The 22051-nt window shown below is 44.3% G+C and overlaps 1 protein-coding gene across 1 annotated transcript in view; it reads left to right on the plus strand.

The window, feature by feature from the left end:
* The window catches only part of COLQ (collagen like tail subunit of asymmetric acetylcholinesterase), a 3098435-nt gene that overhangs the window by 1574333 nt on the left and 1502051 nt on the right, over positions 1–22051 (plus strand). The gene's annotated exons all lie outside the window — the stretch shown is intronic.

Raw genomic sequence — 22051 nt, forward strand, 5'->3', positions numbered from 1 at the left:
AAGCCAGAATTCCCATGGATAATATTTGTGCAGCAGCTACTTGGACTACTACACATACTTTTATCACTCATTACAAAGTGGATTTGGCCTCCAGGGACAGGGGCTCCTTTGGTTCCATGGTGCTTAAAGGTATACTCCCATGAGCTACCCAGGGTAAAGGTGCTAGGGACGCTGTCGCATCATTGTAAGAATGAAGCCAAGATAGGACAACATAGCATAAAGAAGTTATGTACTCACCATAATGTTCCATGTTTGCTGTCCATCTCGCCGTTCATTCTTACAAACTCTCCCTCCTTCCCCCTGCCAAAGACTCCTTGTGGACCTGGTAGATTTTTTACTACTTTCAGGAGTTCTTTGTCTCAGTTTGTTTCTCCTTCCAGTACTTATAGTATGGATTTGGATATATGTATATATTTGTATATATGTATATAGTGTACATATCTTTCAGTAGTAGCAGCAAACAAGATCTGGGGAATTAGACCACTGCATTGTGGGATACCTTCTTGCCACAAGCCAGGTTTGAGACTTTCAGCTATCTATTCAGCCGAGTTGGATCATTGTAAGAATGAACGGCGAGATGGACAACAAACATGGAACGTTATGGTGAGTACATAACTTCTTTTTATAAATAAAAGGTAGGAATAATAACTTTAATGCAAGGATGCTTTCTTTTATGTCTTTAAATGTCAACAGTCTCTCAGATAAATACAAAAAAGGAAGAGTACTGAACTATACTAAAAATGTAGAGTTTAAATAGCTATGTTACAGGAAACACACTTAGAAAGAACTGAACATGTGAATTTGATAAAGAAAGTTTTTCAGGATGGTTATTCAGCGGAATACCTGGGACAAAGGAAAATGGAGTACTTATATTAATTGCAAGAGGAATCCCAATAATGATAGAAGAGGATAAAAAAGATAACAGTGGCAGATTTGTAATGATAAGGGGCTACTGGCAAGTGAGGAGGATTACACTGGCATGTATTTATATTCCACCTAAAACTGCTATAATGGAGCTTAAGAAAATTCTGGGAGAAATAATCAGTTTTTAGCAATAAATATTACTTATAGGTGGGGACTGGAATGTGATTTGCAACAGTGAAGATGGGTTTGGAGGGCCCAGAAGGGAATTATAAAAAAGAAGGCTAGATTTTTGAAGAAATTTATAAAAATATTTGGCATGGAATGAATTCAGAAATAGGAGTTCAGAGTGAATTTACGTATAATTCCCCAAGATATAAAAACTGGGCTAGGCTACACAAAATTTACATTTCACTGGAACATGTGCATTTAATTGAAGGTCTTGATAAACACCCAATAACTATTTCAGATCATGCAGCAATAATAACTAAAGTAAAAACACAGGGTGATGAAATAAAAATGAGACACTGGCGCATTCCCACTTATCTGTTGAAAAGCGAGGAATTTAAGAAATGGGTAGTGGAGATTATTCAGGAGCTATTGGAGAGGATAGAAATTTCTTCTGAAAATATAGCTAGGGAGTGGGATAAAATTAAGGTGGCGTTTAAAAATAGGGTGAAATGAAAGTGAGATATGATTAAGAAGTAAGAATCATTTGGAAGTACTGATAAATGTTAAATTATTGCAGAATAAGGGGAATCTCACAGAACAAGATGAGGATGCAGAATGTTAAGCAGAAAATAAGGGATTACCTCATTAATATTGTGAAAACTGGAGGAAGATGGGCGAAGGCTGCCAGCCTAGTCAAATAAAATTTGATACATAATTCTATCAATTGTATAAATAAATGTAAAATACAGGCTTGTGTTTTTAAATGAAAGAAAACACTGTAAAATGTGAACTTCAAGATTGTTGCAACATTGCCATCTGCTGTAAGGAAAATCAAGCCAAGCATTTCAAATATGTCTTTTGAAGCTGAAAAGATTTTATGAATCTCTTTGATGTTTACAAGTCGGCTCCAGTGAGTCCGGATGAAAGTTTCAGGCCCATTGTTTTAAGGTTAAAGTTAAGGGCTAGAATTTACACGTGGAAGGTGCTTTATTGCTCTGGTTTCTGCTAGAGTGTGTATGTGAAATGCCTTTTATTGTTGTAGTCTCCTGAGCAGGTGTTAGCTTGCTAAATAATGCAGTTTGTGGCCTGGGAACTCCAGACTAAGTGTTAAAATGATGTAATTTGGGAGGGCCTTAGAGAGCTGTTGGTTAGTGTTTAAAAACTATCATTGAGTGAGAGAAAAGGAAGCATTTTGATCTTGGACACTTAACTCAGCACTGCTTATGCTTTATGTATGTAAGTAGGATTATAGCACTGCGTTTCTCTTAAGATTAGGTAAAGATTAGAAAGTTAGATTAAGTGTTTTTCTTTGACATCAGACCTGTCTTACTGTATTATTTTAAGTTTCTGTGTGATCTCTGATCTCTTAGATATCTCTGTTGTGTAGTAGTATTGTCTTGTGCTTTAATTATTTATTATTAAATATTTTAAAACCTTTACCTGTGGCTGGTTTATGTAGAGATAATTTAACCTCTAAAGTACATTACATATTTACAGATTTTACTGTCTAAGTCACTCCAAATTAAGCCTTGACTGTCTAGTCATACTACCATTGGATTGTAATATTGCACAGTAATAATTGGACACCCTAGTAGCTGATAATTATATTAAGCTGGTGGTGGCAGTAATTACTACCTTATAGTTTGGGTAAAGGGGCACAGCTGGAGAATCTGTGTCAGCCTTTCCCAGGAGTGTCTGTGAAATTGTATAAATACTTATCTCAAAGTGTGGGTGGGTGTCAGCTACTTGGACAGGGACACGAAGCACTGGTTGAACAGAGAGGGTACTGGAGGTTAGCTTGCCAACTTGGCTGAGATCTGGACCCTATAGCTGTGCCAGTGGGGAGTCTTACTGGGGACCTGGTGAGCAAGGGAGCAACCAGCTCCAGACTGACTGTGATCTCTGTGTGCACTTAAGGGAAATTGTACTTTACTGTGTGTATTAGTTATCCTTTCCTCTTCTAGGAGATGACCTCCCTGGTGTTAGTGGTGAGGATTGAGGCTCCTTGATTGCTGGGCCAGGGCACAGTCATCACAAATATGCATTAGTTTAAAACGATTGCCATTAAAGAACTGTTTTTTGATAATAATAACAAAAAGAGCATAAAAACTTTTAGCGCAATGCCTCAGGCAACAGAAAGTAGAAAGGAGTGTCACCAAGGTCAGGGAGCCTATAACAAGGAAGGTAACGAGATCCTGTAGAGGTATTAGAAATATTTCAGAAATTCTATGAAGGTTTGTATAAAGCAGAGAAATATGGAAATCAAGAAAATATACAAATGGAAATGTTTATAGAAGAATTAAATATGCCAAGGTTAGAGGTACATGAGGCTCAATTACTAAAGGTTAGACTATGAGGAGATAATATAACGATTGTGATATATAACCAATCTACAGGAAAGTCCCCAGGAATAGATGGTATTTCTGTGGAAGTTTGGAAGCTAAGAAGGAAAAGACTGATAAAGATCTGGAAGGTTTTAACAGTACTTTAAGAGGAGGAGAAGTACCAACATCCTGGCTGTAATACCTAAAGAGGGTTAAGATGCATTAGACCCAGCTTCACTAAGGCCCATTTCATTACTAAACCATAAAGTGTTCATGTCTATAATGGCTAAAAGAAAGACAAAAGTAATGCCAAAATTGATAGATATCGATCAGTCTGGATTTGTGGAGGGGAGGCAAACATTTGACAACATTAGCAGAGCACTGATGATCCAGAGGGAGGCAGAATGTAAGAAGATGCCATTGCCGTTGGGGGGTCTTGATGCAGAGAAAGCATTTGACAGAGTAAGCTTGGACTTTATGAGCAGGTCAATGGAAGCATTTGCATTTCCTGAAAAAATTATAAGGTTGATTAGGAAGATATATGAGGGATCAGCGGCAAAAATTAAAGTGGGTGGTGGGTGAGAATTTCTGCTCAAGCAGAGTAACCAGTCAAGGGAGTTTTTTTTCCCATTTGTTATTTGAAATATATTTAGAACCACTGGCAAAGAAAATAAGGTACTCAGAAATTCAAGGATATAATTGGTATGATCATCAAAAAAGCTGGCTCTATTTGTAGATAATATTATTTTATACCTTACAAAACCAGAAAGAGAGATTACAGTGTTGTGGAACATTTTGAGACAGTTTCAAATCTTTTTGGGATACAAAATTAATGAAGCTAAAATAAAGGCAACAGCGGTAAATTATGTACCCACACACAAATTATTTTTGGGCTATTTATGGGGACAAGATAAAATGAAATATGTAGGAGTATGGATTAAAAATGATTCTGGTGTGGCAGCTAAGGATATGTGGAAAGAGACTTAACAAAAGATAATACGAAAACTAATAAAATTGAAGCTTTGATGTTAAGTTGTCATTCTCGCCTTCATTCTTGCTGGATGGGGTTCGGAGCCGATCCTCGGCTCCGACTCGGCCTATACTATAGCTCGAGAGCTATTTTTACCGGCTCGAGGCAGCCCTATAACCCACAATATCATGCGCTAACTCCCCAGATCTCGTTTGCCGCTTCGCTGCGAGGTTGCCTTTTTGTTACCGGCTCAGGTCAGTAAAGATAATTTTTTCTATAGTACTATATTTCAGGTAGTTTTCCAGATAGATTCCCTTTGTTAGGTCCCTATCGATTGTTTTATTCATTACAGTCCTTTTGTAGCCCTTCTTCCCATCTTTAGTTAATTTTTATCGTTGGGCCTATGGGCTTTACCTTAGTTTTCCCCACCCCTTACAGTGTCTGTGTGTGGTGTTTAGTCAGTTCCCTTAACTTTTTTCTAGTTATAAGTTGAGAGTGTGTGTGGACCGACTGTGATTACTGTGTTTGCTGTTGTTAGGACTATGTCCAAAGACGCTAAGGTCTCGGGATTCAAGAAATGTGACTCGTGCTGTCAGAAAATGTCTCTGACAGACGGTCACACTTCTTGTGTCTACTGCTTAGGGCCTTTACACCTGCAGGACTCTTGTTCCGTCTGTCACGGGTTTAGTTCAAGAGTCCTGCAGGAGCGTCGTAATAAGCTCATCTTAAGGGGCTTATTAAAGCCCGATGACTCCCCGTCCAAGTCTGGCTCGGGGAAGTCTTCAAAAACTGCCAAACCCTCAGCTCCAGCTTCTGAGTTGAGGACTGGCATTATTGAGATGGCTCTGACATCGGTTCCAATCGGATCCGAGGCGGGCAAAGTGGTATCTGCTCCGAAAACTGCATCGGAGCCGACCCCAGCGCTCAAGCGCTCTAGATCCCCCTCACTAGAATCCGTCCGATCGGCTCCGTGATCACCTTTCCTATCGGAGTGGAGTCATAGGACTCACTCATCTAGGTCATCCAGACTTTCCGACCACGATATTGAGAGGGTGGTCAGTAGGCTCATAAAATCTCAGGCACTAGCCCAAATGCTCCAAAGCCCGTCTCAGCAGACTGTGGCTCCTTCGGTACCGCTATCGATTCCTCCTCCGATTCACCTCTCGAGTTTGGAGCCGGAGTTTGTCGGAACCGTAACCTTGCCCACGTTGGAGCCGATACTTCCACCTTCGGCTCCAGTGTCGTTGGCTCCGACCTCTTCATTGGTTCCGTCCGTGGAGAGGTCCGGGCGCCGGGACTCCATTGTCGGCTCCGAGGGGGCGAGTGGCATCGGACCCTTGTCCGACCCCGCTCTCCCTCTCAGAGCTTCGGCTCTGGTTAGTTTGGCCCCGACATCATTCTCAGAGCCTTCTCTGTCGGTGCCGGGAGTGGTTCGGGTCTCTTCGGAGCCGGGACTGCCCTTGGTACCTGATAGGGGAGCCTTCGAGGTGATGAGGAGCGTGCTGGACCCAGTGTCCACTCCAAGGTTAAGTTCTGCAGCTCCTCCCTCTACAGTGCCTGTTACGGTCTCTGGCCATCCTCCTGCATCTGACAGCAGAGATCCAAAGCATAGGGTACCCACTTTGGGTGTCTCCTCCTCTTCCGAGGCCTCCCCTGAAGCTTCAGGGGAACCCCCTAGGAAAAGAAAGTGCAAGAGGAAGCACATAGACTCCCCCGAGTCTGTCACGTCGGACACCGACTTGGATGAGTCGGAGGGTTCCCCGAGATCCCCCTCTGAGGATGTCTCTTTTTCAGACATCCTAGAGATCCTGAAACAGAGGGGAAATTGGTCCACTCTCAAACCCTCCGAGGACGAGTCGGTTTACCTTGACGCTTTTGGATCTTGCCCTTCCACCTCCTGGGTGTCTCCCACTTTCGACCCACTATTGGAGGTAGTGGCTAGAAAGGCGTGGGCAGCTCCTGATTCAATGGAACCTACCCCTAGGAGGCCCTCTAAATTTATTTCTGCTCCAGAGGACAAATCCTTTCTCACCAAAGGTGTTTCAGTTGATGCTATGGTGGTAGCAGCAGCCACTAAGAAGGAATTGGCTGATCCTTCTGTACCTGTTCATCCTCCTAACAAAGAGTCCAGGACCATGGACAGGTACGGTAAGCGGACATTTGCTTCAGCGACCTTTACTACGCGATCGCTGAACTATTTATGTCATTTCACCCGCCTTCAGAGAGACTTACTCAAAGAAGTGGGTGAAACTGTACAGGATCCTTCTGCTGTGGGGTATCAGGACAAGATGAACTCCCAGCTGGCCACCCTGAATTCCATTGTTAACTCCTCCATGCGGCTTATCTCCTACACAGCCGATGGAGCGAGTAGGGCTGCAGGCACAGGTGTTGCGTTGAGACGTCACGCTTGGATGCGACTCTGTAACTTTGCCGATCCCTTCAAGGCGTCCTTCACCAACACCCCCTTTGATGGTTCAGAATTGTTTGGACCTCAGGTGAAGAATACCCTCACCAGATGCGAGCAAGATGGTAAGACTCTCTCTGCCGTGGGAGTCCATTTTTCCACACCTTCTAGACCTTATCCTAAGGGACAGAGGGGTGGAAAGATGTGGTTCCGCAAACCACAGGGAGTCACGCCTGCCACACGTGGTGAATTTCCCCCCAGAGGCAGAGGGGGGAACAATAACAGATGCCGCCCCAGGGGCAGAGGGGGTCCACAGAACCAGGGTTCCAGGGAATCCTTCCCTGACCAACCCTTTCAGCATCCCTGAGAAGCTGCCCGACTGTCCGCCTTCGGAGGCAGTCAGGGGAAGATTATCTCTGTACCCGGAAGCCTGGCAATCCCTCTCCCAAGACAAATGGGTACAGAAGATCATATCCAAGGGTTACAAAATTCCCTTCACTTCCCCTCCGGTACAACCGCCAAGACCCCTACCAGACGTACCACCCGCACAAAGGGGTCAGGCACAGCTAGAAATAAAAAAGCTGTTAAAAAAAAAGAATCATCCAGGCAGTCCCAGCAGATCAGCTAGGATCCGGAATCTACTCCAGATTCTTTTTGGTACAAAAAAGACTGGAGGCTGGAGACCCATTTTGGACCTCAGCAAATTGAACAACTCTGTACAAAAGACAAAATTTTGGATGGTAACACTGCAGTCCATTGTACCCTTTTTGGGCAGAGACAACTGGATGTGCTCGTTAGACCTGCAGGACGCGTACTATCATATAAAGATACACAGGCGCTCCAGGAGGTTTCTCCGCTTCCGGCTGGGAGCCAGTCATTATCAATTCAGAACCCTACCCTTTGGTCTCACCACAGCCCCCCGGGTGTTCACCAAATGCTTGGCAGTGGTCATGGCTCACCTGAGACAAAAAGGATTCCAGGTGTTTCCATATCTAGACGACTGTCTCATTTCCACTACCACCAAGCAGCATCTTATAATGGCCAGGGATTACAATATTCAACTTTGCAACAATCTAGGTATTTCTATAAATTTTGCAAAATCCTCCTTGTCGCCTTGTCAATGTATAAACTTTATAGGCGCCGTGTTAAACACCACAGAAATGTCTGCAACATTACCACCTCAGAGAGTGACAGACATACAGCGGAATGTTCAGTTCCTGTTTCAGTCCAACAGAGTACAAGTCAAGCTAGTATTGAAAGCGTTAGGTCTCATGGCAGCGGCGATCCTTCTACTCTCATTAGCCCGCTTCCACATGAGGATCCTTCAGTGGATGCTGTTTTCTCAGTGGTCCTTTCAACGGCACCCAATGACTCACAACATCTTGATAACCCCATCATGCAAGAATCATCTCTCCTGGTGGATGGTTTCCACTCAGCTTTTTCAGGGCAGACCCTTTGTTCTCCCCCCCACCAGTTGCCACGATGACAACGGATGCCTCCCTGATCGGGTGGGGGGGCACTATCAGGGCAGGACGGTCCAGGGCACATGGCACCATTTAGAATGCCACCTGCACATAAATGTCCTGAAGATGAGGGCGGTGCTTTTAACGTTGCAAGCCCTTCAGAGCTCTCTTCCCACAGGGACTATAGCAATTCAAACAGACAATATGTCTGTGGTGTGGTACATAAACAAGCAGGGCGGAACAAAGTCCTACCCCCTATGTCAAGAAGCACTCAGACTTTGGCAATGGGCGATTTCCTCTCAACGGTTTCTGATAGCAACGCACATCCCCGGGAAGTCCAACGTCATAGCGGACAGATTGAGCAGAACTATCCTCATGCCTCACGAGTGGTCTCTAAATCAAGCGGTAGCAGACAGAATATTTCAGAAGTGGGGCCAGCCTTGCTGCGATCTTTTCACAACTCCTCAAAACAGCAAGTGCCTCGACTTCTTCACACTCTTTCCTCTACCAGGCCATCCCCCCAGAGACGCTCTTGTTCACGATTGGCCCCGGGGTCTTCTATATGCCTTTCCTCCCTTACTGTTGATCCCACAATTAATTCAGAAAGCAACCGCATTGAGATCCAAAATGATCCTCATTGCTCCGTTTTGGCCTCAACAAGTATGGTTTCCATTCCTGCACAGTTACCTACTGGAACAGCCTTGGCATCTGGAACCCCTTCCGGATCTGTTGACCCATCTCATGGGCAAGCTGCATCAGTCTCTTCATCCCCTCAACCTCACAGCTTGGTTGCTCCACTTCCAGCCATAGCCAGGCTTCCCCTTATTTCTCCTCCTGTCCGTGATATCATTCTGGCTTCCCATAAGTCCAATACTAGGAAGACGTATGCGAGTAAATGGAAGCGTTTTTCGCTCTGGGCACAAGCTAGGTCCTTAGATCCTTTCCATGCACCCATTCATAAGGTTCTAGACTTTCTGGCGGAGCTCTTTCATTCAGAGTCATCGTCAGCCACTATCAGAGTACAATTAGCGGCCATTGCTAATTTTCATGTGGGGCTCTCAGAAGCAAATATTATGTCCCACAAACTCTGTAAAGCCTTTCTCAAGGGCATCTTTTTGCTTAGACCTCCAGTTAAGGATCCGCCCCCACAATGGGATTTGAATTTGGTTCTAACGTCATTGATTCTGCCTCCCTTTGAACCCGCAGCCTCTTGCTCCCTCAAGCTTCTTTCTTGGAAAACTCTGTTTTTAGTAGCCATAACATCTGCCAGAACATCTGCCAGAAGGGTATCGGAACTTCAAGCCTTGTCTGTCCGTCCCCCTTATTTGGTTTTTCATAAAGACAGGGTAACTCTCAGAACAAATCCTTCCTTCCTACCGAAAGTGTCCTCTGAAGCAAATCTAAACCACTCTATTGACTTGCCTGTCTTCTTCCCAGACTATTCCAACAGGGCTGAACAGAAATTACATTCATTGGATGTTCATCGCCAACTACGGTATTATCTAGACAGGAAAAAACAACTCAGAAAGTCAGACCAGCTCTTTCTCTCTTATGCTGAAGGAAAGAAAGGGCTTCCAGTATCAAAGGTTACTCTTTCCAGATGGTTGACATCTATTATTACCTTTGTCTATGAGTTGAGACACAGGCAACTTCTGTCTAGGCCTAAGGCTCATTCAACTAGGGCACTATCAACATCAACGGCCTTTCAAGCAAGGTTACCATTAGATGCCATATGTGCAGCAGCTACATGGGCTTCCCAACATACCTTTATTGCCCATTACAAACTTGATATAGCCTCCAGAAATAGAGCTGACTTTGGTTCCACCATACTCAGGAGTCTGTTCCATTGAGCCACCCAGGACTAAGGTGCTAGGGACGCTGTCCCATCCAGCAAGAATGAAGGCGAGAATGACAACTTAACATTAAGAAGTTATGTTCTTACCATAACGTTCCATGTTAGTTGTCTTCTTCTCGCCTTCTTTCTTGCGTCCCTCCCTCCTGCCCCCTAGCCGGGACAGACTTGAAGGTCTCTGAGTCCTTCCATTTCATGAGATATAATATGTTACGGTTTCCCCGTATCTTAGTGTTACTAGCAGGGAGTCCGTACTTGGAAATGAGGATTATAATAATAAATTTATACTACGTGTTAGCTACCAAATGAGATCTGGGGAGTTAGCGCATGGTATTGTGGGTTATAGGGCTGGGACTAATGCAGTCAACAAAACATGAATAATTTTGTTGTGTGTTGACAGTTAAGCTGTTTTTAGTAAGCTGATTTGAAGGAGAACTAAGGTCAGTTTTGAAACTTCTGTTTATGGTATTAGAGGATTTGTGGGCCTTGGTGATTATATGTCATATATATATATATATATATATATATATATATATATATATATATATATACACACATACACATATGTATACAGTTCCATTAACTACACACACACACACACACACACACACACACACACACACACACGCACACACACACACACTGTCTTGTCCACAGTTGCACAGACACACACATTCACATGCGCTGTTACACACACGCGCTCGCACACACACACTCCAGTGCACAATTACCTGAATCAGCAGTTTCAGCAACGTGAAGAGGATTAGCTTTGCACTGTTCTATTTCTTCCATTAGAATGCATAGGGTCAACAGCTGTTTACATTTAAGCATTGTACATACTGCTCTGCATTGATCTTGCATACCAGGGATGTACCACACCTACAGATTTCCACATTTATGTGCAGCTGTGAAAAACCCTACTTTTCAGTACTGCAGAGTAGCACTACTGAGCAGCAAGGCTTCTGTAACTCATAAAACCCTTGTTCACTGTTAAATCCATTTGCATGGCTTTATACAGTATGCAAGTGGTCTGTGAATTCCAAAATTGATTAGTTAAGGAGAAAACAGCAGTTACGTTGCTATATTTGGGGTGAAAATCATGTTGTTTTTGGAAAGAATCATACCTCTGTATGTATTCCATCATTTCTGCATAAACTATTTTTCCCTAGTATTTCTGCTACTGAGCATATGTTTGTGATGTTTGTGACAGGTTAATCATTATCTAGGGGGTACTTTTGGACATGGCAATATAAGTGCATGCTTAAAGCTATTAGGAATGGTCTTAGTGATTAATATTAGAATATATATGTATGCTAAGAATTTACATAGTATAGTGCTATACAGCTGTAGCAACGTAAAGTGTATTATGTGATTCATGACTGTAGCAGAGTGTGGTCTGGGAGAAAAAACGTGGCAGGGCTAGCCACCCTGTGGTGTAAACCTTGACTGTAGTTGAATTGTCACTGTTGAAGTGACACACTGACTGCATGTGCAAAAATGGGTAAAAGGGGTTGTGGATGGTGAATGGACTGTAGCTGTAGTTATTTTGTCTAGTTAAGTCTTTTGGTGTTATTTTGTTGATTGAGTTAAAACAGAAGAGGTACAGTAGCAATTTATGTGCTCTGGATTTTGGAGTAGTGGCTGGTGTATTATTGAAGAAACTGTCAACAGAAGAGGGTCTGCAGGTGGATATGTTTTTTGACCTCCTCAAAGAACCTTCTGTAGGGTTCAACAAGGTGGTTGAGAAATGTGGTTCAGAAAGCTTCAGCGTCCTTTCCAAGATCCACTTAGAGATAGTTCTCCCAGGGGTGGGGGTGGGGGTCTAAGGGAAGACACTACCCATGTGGCAGAGTAGGCCCGCAGAACCAGGAGTCTGGAGACTCCTTCTCTGAGAGACCCTATCAGCGCTCCTAAAAGGAGGCCCGATTGTACACGTCTGCAGGCAGTCAGGGGTCATCTATCCCTGCACCAGAGATTCTGGCTAGACATTGTAAGAGATGCATGGGTGCAGAGAATTATTTCCAGAGGTTATATTATTCCCTTTTCCCTACCCCTCCTTCAGCATTAAACAAAATAACCAATGCTCCACCCAGTCAGAGGAAAGCAGCAACTCTAGAAATAAAAAAGCTGCTAGAAAAAAAAAAGAGTCATCCAAGAGGTCCCCCCAGACCAGATAGAGTCCAGAACTTATGATTCATTTTAGTGCCAAAGAAAACTGGATTGAAGACTAATTTTGGATCTCAACAATCTGAACAAATTGGTTCAGTATACAAAGTTCCTGATGGTCATGGATCAGTTCATTTTGCCTTTCCTGCACAAGGACGACTAGATGTGCTCAACAGGTCTTCTGGATACGTAGTATCACATAAAAATGAACAGATGATCCAGGATATACCTACGTTTCTGGCTGGGAGCCAGTCATTACCTGTTCAGAGCACTGCTCTTTGGCCTCACCAAATGCATAGCCCTAGGGTGTTCACCAAATGCATGGCAGTAGTAGCAGCTCACTTGAGACTGCAGAGATTTCGGGGGGTTCTGCACTTGGATGACTAGCTCATAACCACTCTGACCAGGCATCTTCTGATAAAAGCACAAGTCTGTGTACTCCAGATTTGCCTTCATCTAGGAATTATCATCAACCACAACAAATCTCAGCTAGAACCATCTCAGGCATTAGAGTTCACAGAGGCCTTATTTTTGCCAAGGGTACAAACTATTCAATTTCAAGTCAAAAAGATAATTCAGAATTCTTCTCTATTAGCTCAATTGATTCTGCAAGCTTTAGGGTCAGTGTCTGCTGTGATAGTTCTAGTTCTGCTAGCAAGATAACATATGAGAATTCTTCAATGGACCTTAACTACTCAGTGGTCCAATCCACATCAACCTATGTCCACCCAAATCAGAATAACTCAGGCTTGCAAACAGTACCTCTTGTGGCAAATTCGCTCAGATCAGATTTTACAAGGCTGTCCCTTCATTCTTCTATAGCCCAAGGCCGTAGTGACTACGGACGCTTCCCAAATTGGGTCAGTGGTGGCACTTCTTGGGAAAGACAGTCCAAGGCACATGATCCCCCGAAGAGACCAACGTGCATATCAGTGTCCTAGAAATGAGAGGATTGCAGGCCTTTCAAGACTGTCTCCCTTCTGGGACTATTGTGATTCAAATGGACAGTATGTCAGTGGTATGGTACATCAGCAAACAAGGAGGGACCAGATCTTACCCTTTGAGTCGAGAAGCTTTGAGAATGTGGCAATGGGTGATCTTATCCAGTCAATTTCTGATAGCAACACACATTCTGGAGAAATCCATCATGATAGCAAACAAGTTGAGCAGGTCCATTTTCTTACCTCAAGAGTGATCTCTCAACATGAAAAGATATTCCGCCAATGGGGCCAACCCTACTGCTGTCTCTTTGCATCTTTCCTCAACAACAAGTGCAGCATGTTCTTTGCCCTGATCCCCCCACCAGGGGATTCACCTAGAGATGCTCTCTTCCACGATTAGTTCCCCCGGAGTCCTCTGTGCATATCCCTCAACCCTCTTAATCCACAAATTTCTCCAGATAGCATCTCGAGTCAAGTACAAAGTGTCCTCATTGCCACTTATTAACCTCATCAGATTTGATTTCCCCCTTCTCTGGTCTCATCTAGTTCCCCCTCCATGGATTCTGGATCCAAATCCAGACCTCCTGTCTCCCCCAACAAACATGATTCACCAGGACATTTCAGGCCTAAGGTTGACTGCATGGTTTCTCCACTTCCATTGATAGACAACTTAGGCTATTTCCTTCCCTGTCTGTCATATACTTTTATCTTCCCATAAAGCTTCCACTAGGAAGGTTTACAGAAGTAAATGGAAAAGATTTTTTTTTTTTTTTTTTTTTGGCACAGCAAAAAGTCATTGACCCTTTCTTGAGTTTCTGGCTACAATCTTTAATGAAGAGGATTCAGTTAGATGGGGACTCTGTGTCCCAATTGTTGAGGAATGAATGAAAATTGACAACATGAGATAAAGGAGTTATGTACTCACCATAATGTTCCATCTGTGTTTTCCATTTTCATTTTTCCTCATCTCCCCTCCCTCCAACTCCTTGCCATTTAGTTTATGACTTCTGGAAGAACATGAAGGTAATAAAGGAACCAGTGTTGGAGCTCCAGGTATTGGTTTCTCATACTACTGTTCTAATATTCCTATGAAGCTCTAAGGCCAGCAAACAAGCTGTGAGGTATGGTAGGGGACTAGAGCATTATGGGTAAGGGAGGAGCTTGAAAGTTTTCAGTAGCCACAAGCTGTAAAAATCATCTGAGTCGGATCTGAACCCAGTTGTTCAGGAAGAATGGAAATGGACAACACAGACAGAGCATTATGGTTAGGGTTGCCACCTTTCCTTGTGGATAAAACCGGACTAAAGCCCACCCCCTTGCATCACCAGTAACCCCGCCCACCCCTCTCCCGCCCATATTCGACCTGTTTTTGTGATGTCACGATTACATCACCTGACGGGGAACGCCCTCTTTTTCTGCTCCTGCTGCCTGTTTTGGGCTGACTTATTATGCTTTTCTGTAAATAAGCATAGTAAATCAGCTGATATACAAACTCCGATAATCTGTTTCCTTTTTTGAAACCGAATACTGGAGTTTGTACAGTGTTTTCCGGACTATGGGAGAATTAATTTGATTTCCGAATGGTCTGAAAAAAAAAATGGAAAGGTGGCAACCCTAATTATGGTAAGTACATAACTTCTTTTTTTCATTGCTACATATGATCTGAAATTAGATGCAAACAATAGTCATTACTGGATTTTCTGTTTTCTGCATGATTTGTGATGGTGTGCATTTTTATTTTCATGTTGATATTTTGTCCTTGTTTTCTCTTCTTCAAGGAAGGCTTTGTCCTTGAACCCCTTTCTTTCTGAAGTAGCTTTTCCATTTTTCAAAATATTTCTGATGTTATGTTGTCCATCTCGCCTTCCTTCTTTCTGGTTGGGTTCGGAGCCGATCTCGGCTCTGACTCGGCCACTTCTAACGCTCGAAGAGTCCTTACTGGCTCGGGGCTAACCCCATATCCCAGCATGCTTAGCGGTAGCTACCCAGATCTCATTTGCTGCTTGCAGCATTGAGATTGTCTTCTGCTGGCTCAGGCTAAGTAGTCAATTTTTTCTGTCAAAATTGTTATTTGCTTAGGCTAAATTTACATTAGAAGTTAGAGTTTCTCTTACTTATCACCCTTATCCTCGTTACAGTTGTTGTTTGCTGTTGTTAGGCCATTTCCTGTCAGGCATTTTTTCTGTGTGTTGTCGGCAGCCTGTTTTTTTCTTGAGGGTTGTTGTCTTGTTCCTTTTTCCCTCTTTGCTACTTAGGGCGAAGCCGTTTTAGTTAGAGGCTTTCTCCCTTTGGGAGCAGTAGCCGTTTAACTTAGAGGCTACCCCCTCCTCTTCTTTCCCTCCTTTCTTTCCTTAAAAAAATATATACACTCTTTATTGTTGTTTATCACTTTGTGTTTATGATGTCTAAAGAACCTACAAAGCAATCAGGATTTAAGAAATGCAACTCGTGTTGCCAAAAAATGTCCCTTATGGACAGGCACACGAGTTGTGTTTATTGTTTAGGTGCGGTCCACCTGCAGGACCAGTGCTTTCTTTGCCATGCTTTTAGTGCATGGGTTTTGCAGGAGGGGTGCAACAAACTGATATTGAGAGGGTTATTAAAACCTCAGGTTGAGGTTGCATCGGATACTCGGCCTTCTAAAAAATCTGATGACAAACTGGCATCTTCGTCAGCTTCACCTTCGGTGCCAACAAAGACAAAATCAAAATCTTCTGATCCTTCGAAGCGGATTGTTGGCTCCGAAGAGTCCTTTTCTCTGGTGGCTCCATTTGTGACTTTGGAGACATCCTGGACTCAAAAGAAATCGAGATTCCCATTCTTTGGGCCCGATGAGATCTGTGCCTCAGTCTCCACTTTTGCAGTCAGTGGCAAGTAGTCACTGGTTCTCGGCCCACTCCTCTCAATCATCCAGGAGTTTATCGGATGATGTGGAGAGAGTGGTGAAGAGGCTGCTCAAGACACGGGTATTTGCTCAATTGTTGTCGGGCTCAGGCCAGAAGGAAGTGGCGCCCTTGTCCGAACCAGTCCCTGTCTCTGTTCCTCCTCCAACTGCATCCAGTTCAGAGCCAGAGTGTATGGAAGTAGTAGTGGTGGAACCGTCGGTTCCGGCAACCCTTATTCCGACATTCGCTTTGACCTCCTCGGCAGTCCGCTCCGTCAAGGGTTCTGGGCGCTGAGACTCCCTCATCGCCTCCAAGGGGGGGAAGTGGCATCGGACCCTTGTCCAACCCCTCTCTCCCTCTCAGGGCCTCGGCGCAGGTGAGTTTGGCACCCACATCTGCCTCGGAGCCATTGCCTTCAGTGCGGAGGAGGTCTTCAGGCTCCTCGGAGCTGGAGCCTCCCTCTGTTCCAGATCGCGGCGCCTTTGAGGTGATGAGAAGTTTGCTGTCCACCGAGAAAGCCCCACCCTCAACTCCATTGGCTTCATCCCCATCGATACCAGTGTCTGCCTTGGATCCTTCTCTCTGTCCCAAGCTTAGGGAACCGATGCCCCAGGACGCCATACAGGGTGACCTCTCTTCTTCCGAATCCTCTCCTGAGAATGCCTCAGAAGAGGTTCCCAGGAAGAAAAAATGTAAGAGGAAACATGTGGACTCCCCTGAGTCCGTCACCTCTGACACGGATTTGGATGACTCAGAAGGGTCCCCACGGTCCCCCTCTGAAGATGTCTCATTCTCAGACATCCTGGAGATCCTTAGGCAGAGGGGAAACTGGAAGTCCCTTGCCCCTTCTGAGAACGAGTCCGTGTACCTGGACACATTTGGTTCCCGACCTTCCACCTCCTGGGTGTCTCCGCCTTTCGACCCACTTTTGTCTGTTGTGAGTCGAAACGTGTGGAGTGCTCCAGAGACTATGGAGCCCGTTCCGAGAAGGCCTAACAAATTCATGACCGCTCCAGAGGACAAGACCTTTCTCTCCAAAGGCATGCCAGTTGATGCTATGATGATGGCAGCAGCCACCAAAAAGGAACTTGCGGAGACTTCCTCTTCTATCCATCCATCAAACAAGGAGTCTAGAGCCATGGATAGATATGGGAAGCATGTTTTCTTTTCAGTGGCCTTTACTCTTCGGTCGCTGAACTATTTGACACATTTCACAAGACTTCAGAGGGATTTCCTTAAAGAGCTGGGAGATACCCTCCAGGATCCTTCAGATGAGGGGTCAGCTTCCAAGTCGGCTAACCAGCTAGTGACCCTAGCCTCCATTGTTAACTCCTCCATGCGCTTGATTTCTTAGGCAGCAGATGGAGCAAGTAGGGCTGCAGGCACAGGAATGGCTCTTCACAGACACTCCTGGATGTACCTTTGTCAATTTGCAGAGCCCTTCAAGTCCTCCTTTACGAACGCCCCCTTTGACGGCTTGGCCTTGTTCGGGCCACAAGTTCAAGAGACTCTTACCAGGAGTGAACGAGATGGCAAAACTCTCTCTGCCGTAGGAGTCTGTTTTTCCACTCCATCCCGGCCTTATCCCAAAGGCCAAAAGAGTGGCAAAATGTGGTTCCATAAATCCCAGGGAGCTTCGCTAGACACTCCTGGAGATAATTCCCCCAGAGGCAGAGGGGGAAATAATGGGAGACGCCGACCTTGGGGCAGGGGAGGTCCGCAACAGGGTGACAGGGATACGTTCTCTGCCAGGCCCTTTCAGAATCCCTGAAGGATTGCCTGGCTGCTCACCTCTGGAGGCAGTTGGGGCAGAATATCACTGTACCCAAGAGCCTGGCAAGGTATAACAGAAGACAAGTGGCTACAGTGTATAATATCCAGGGGTTACAAAATTCCCTTCTCCCAAACACTCCCAAGAAGTTAAATATCATCAATCCCAGATATTCCACCCAATCTTTGGGATCAAGCAGCCATAGAAGTAAAAACTTTGCTGCAAAAAAGAGCCATTCAGGAAGTCCCCGCAGACCAGATAGAATCCAGAACTTACGCAAAGTTCTTTTTAGTTCCAAAAAAGACAGGGGCCTAGAGACCTATCTTGGATCTCAGCAAGTTAAACAGGTCAGTAAAGAAGACCAAGTTCCGGATGGTGACACTGCAGTCCATTCTACCCTTTTTGGGCCAGGATGATTGGATGTGCTCAATCGATCTCCAGGACGCGTACTGCCATATAAAAATGGACAGGCGGTCCAGGAGACATTTACGCTTCCGGCTGGAGCCAGTCATTACCAGTTCAGAGCTTTGCCCTTTGGTCTCACCACATCCCCCAGGGTGTTCACCAAATGCATGGCAGTAGTGATGGTTCACCTGAGACATTTGGGATTCCAGGTATTTCCTTATCTAGATGACTGGCTGCTCACTGCCACCACCGAGCATCACCTCTTAAGGGCCAAAAACCACATAATTCACACTTGTGCACACCTAGGAATCACAATAAATTACGAAAAATCTGCCTTGTTGCACTCTCAGTGTATTACTTTCATAGGCGCTCAACTAAGTATAAGAGACATGATAGCCAAGCTCCCACAAGAAAGGGTGCTTGCCATTCGAGGTAAGGTCTCTCTCCTCTTGTCAAAGTCAAAGGTTCAGGCTCGATTTGTCCTAAAGGTCTTGGGATTGATGGCGGCTGCCATTATTCTAGTTCCGTTAGCTCATTACCATATGAGTTTTCTGCAAAAACTCCTCTTCACTCAGTGGTCGTATCAGGACTTACCAATATCACACATGATCTTAATCATGGATGCTTGCAAGAAAGATCTACAGTGGTGGGTCCACTCTCCCCTAGTCACTCTAGGCAGACCCTTTGTAGCCCCTCATCCGGTAGCCACAGTTACCATGGATGCTTCCCAGATGGGGGGGGGGGCATTATCTGGGACAGACAGTCCAAGGAACTTGGCAACCTCACGAGTACCATTTGCACATCAATGTCCTGGAGATGAGAGTGGTGTTATTAGCGTTGCAAGCACTTCACGACTCTCTCCCCTTAGGCTATATAGCAATTCAGACTGACAACATGTCAGTAGTGTGGTACATCAAGAAACAGGGCAGAACCAAATCTTACCCCTTATGTCGGGAGGCCCTTCAAGTATGGCAATGGACAATCTCATCTCAGTTTTTTCTGGTTGCAACGCACATTCCGGGGAAGTCCAACATGATAGTGGACAAGCTCAGCAGGGCATTCCTCATGCCCCACGAGTGGTCTCTGAAACAAGATGTGGTGGATATGATCTTCCACAGATGGGGCCAGCCATCCTGCAATCTTTTTGCCTCTCAACTAAAAAACAAATGCTGCAGCTGCTTTGCCCTAGTTCCCCCACTGTGGCAGTCACCCAGAGATGCACTGGTCCACAATTTGCCCTTCCCTCCCCTTTCCTTTAATTTCAAAAGTTCTTCAGAAAGCAAAGTTGCTGAGTCGCAAACTGATCCTCATTGCCCTGTATTGGCCTTGTCAGATATGGTTCCTGTTCCTGTGGCATTACCTGAAAGAGCAGCCTTGGATTCTGGACCCAGTTTCTGACCTCCTGACACATCAGTCGGGCGCTCTTCATCCATCCATTCAAACTCTCAAGCTGACAGCTTGGTTTCTCCACTTCCGATCGTAGCCAGGCTCCCTGATATCTCACCTATGGTTCAACATATTTTAGTCTCTTCTCATAAACCAACTACTAGGAAACTTTACGCTAGTAAATGGAAGATGTTCTCCCTCTGGGCCGAGCAAAATGACATTGATCCCTTTACAGCTCCAAATGCAAAAATCTTGGACTTCCTGGCAGAAACCTTCGAAAAAGGAGCAGCGGCTGCTATAATTCATGTTCAACTGGCTGCTATTTCTAATTTTCATGTGGGCTTTCTAGGTTCTAACGTCATGTCCCATAAGCTTTGTAAGGCCTTTTTGAAAGGTGCTGCCTTCTTAAGGTCTCCTATCCGAGAACCTCTCCACCCTTGGAATTTAAATTTAGTACTAGCTGCTCTGATTCTTCCTCCCTTTGAACAAGCCGCTTCTTGTCCTCTAAAGTTTTTATGGAAGGCCCTTTTCCTGATTGCTGTTACATCAGCTAGGCAGGTTTCCACGTTACAGGCACTTTCCATCTGCCCGCCTTATATGATCTTTCACAAGGATAGAGTATCCCTTAGAACTAATCCTTCCTTTTTACCAAAAGTCTGTTCAGAGTATAATTTGAATCAATCAATTGAACTTCCTGTTTTCTTTCCAGATTATGGCAATAAGGCAGAGTATAAATTACATCAATTGGATGTCCACAGGCAGTTACGATTTTATCTTCAAAGAACCAAGGACATCAGAAAACCAGATCAGCTGTTTGTGTCCTTCTCTCAGAGCAAGATAGGCTCACCAGTTTCCAAAGTGACTCTTTCAAAATGGATGTCCAATACTATTACTCATGCTTATGAGTCTCGGAATGTGTCAGTCCCAGGTAAAGTAAGGGGACATTCTACTAGTTCCTTGGCTACTTCCATAGCCTTTCAAGCTAAGCTTCCTTTAGGTAGTATTTGTGTGGCAGCAACATGGGCTACTCCCCATACCTTCATTACTCATTACAAAAAGGACATGGCCTCTCGGAACAGGGCATCCTTTGGTTCCACGGTTCTGACGTCTCTTTTCCAGTGAGCCACCCAGGATTTAGGTGCTGGGGACGCTGTCCCAGCCAGAAAGAAGGAAGGCGAGATGGACAACATAACATAAAGAAGTTATGTTACCATAACGTTCCATGTTTGTTGTCCTTTATCTCGCCTTCCTTCTTGCATCCCTCCATCCCCCATCCTGGATGATTGAGAGGAATTTCCCTTTTTTTGGCTGATTTGGCTGAGTTTCCTTTGCTTTCAGCTTTTGGTATTGTCCTTGTCAGCATGGTTGTTCTGTTGTTTTTGATACAAGGAAACCAGTATTGTTTAGTTACCTAGAAGAGTAGTTCCAGAACCGCAAAGTGAAGACAATAGTTCGTAAAAAAGGTAAGTCCTTTATTAGTTGCCAAGTGGTAAAAATCCAAAGACAGTTGGTACAAAGCAGCAAAATCAGACCAAATGGTAAAATCCAAAGTCAGTAGGTACAGAACAGCAAAATCAGACAAGCGCTTTCGCTTGGAGAATGCCAAGCTTTTTCAAGTCAAAAACAGTTGCCTGCAGTGAGGCAACTGTTTAAATGAGGATGTTAATTAGTCACATGTTTGGTTAGAGCTGAGTTGCATTAAGAAACAATTGAGACTGTTTTGAGCAAAAGAACAGCCAAATAATAAAATGAAACATTAAAATGTGCATAGGTTAAATTGACATTGCATTGTTTATACATGACTGGTAAACCAAGTGAGTGTTATGATGAAATTAAAAACTTTGCTTGTCCAAAAGGTTTGGATAGAAATACAAATACAAATACAAGTGGAAGTTTAAAAAAAGCTGTGTGTGATCCAAGTGAGTTTGAAGTCAGCAGTCCTGTGTAATATGAGAATCAATGTAGTACTGTTGTGTTAGCCTTAAAAATAGATGTTATGATGCATATGAATTTGCACTACTTGGTGACTTGGGGCAAGTGTGTTCAATGGGCAAAGAAACAGTATTGAAAAATAGTGAAAATAGGATGAGACATGCTATAATCTAGCCCTTCTGAGCTTCAGAACCGAGCCTATACTAAGTGTGCCATTTCCTTTGCTTTCAGCTTTTGGTATTGTCCTTGTCAGCATGGTTGTTCTGTTGTTTTTGATACAAGGAAACCAGTATTGTTTAGTTACCTCCTTTACGGGGTAATTCATAATTTTCCTGTCTAGTGGTTAGTTCTCACAAATGAGATCTGGGTAGCTACCGCTAAGCATGCTGGGATAGGGGGTTAGCCTCGAGCCAGTAAGGACTCTTCAAGCTTTAGAAGTGGCCAAGTCGGAGCCGAGATCGGCTCCGAACCCAACCAGAAAGAAGGAAGGCGAGATAAAGGACAACAAACATGGAACGTT

This window comes from Protopterus annectens, chromosome 3.part1 (genome assembly GCF_019279795.1).
Source record: "Protopterus annectens isolate FY-2018-M chromosome 3.part1, PAN1.0, whole genome shotgun sequence".
NCBI lineage: Eukaryota > Metazoa > Chordata > Ceratodontiformes > Protopteridae > Protopterus > Protopterus annectens.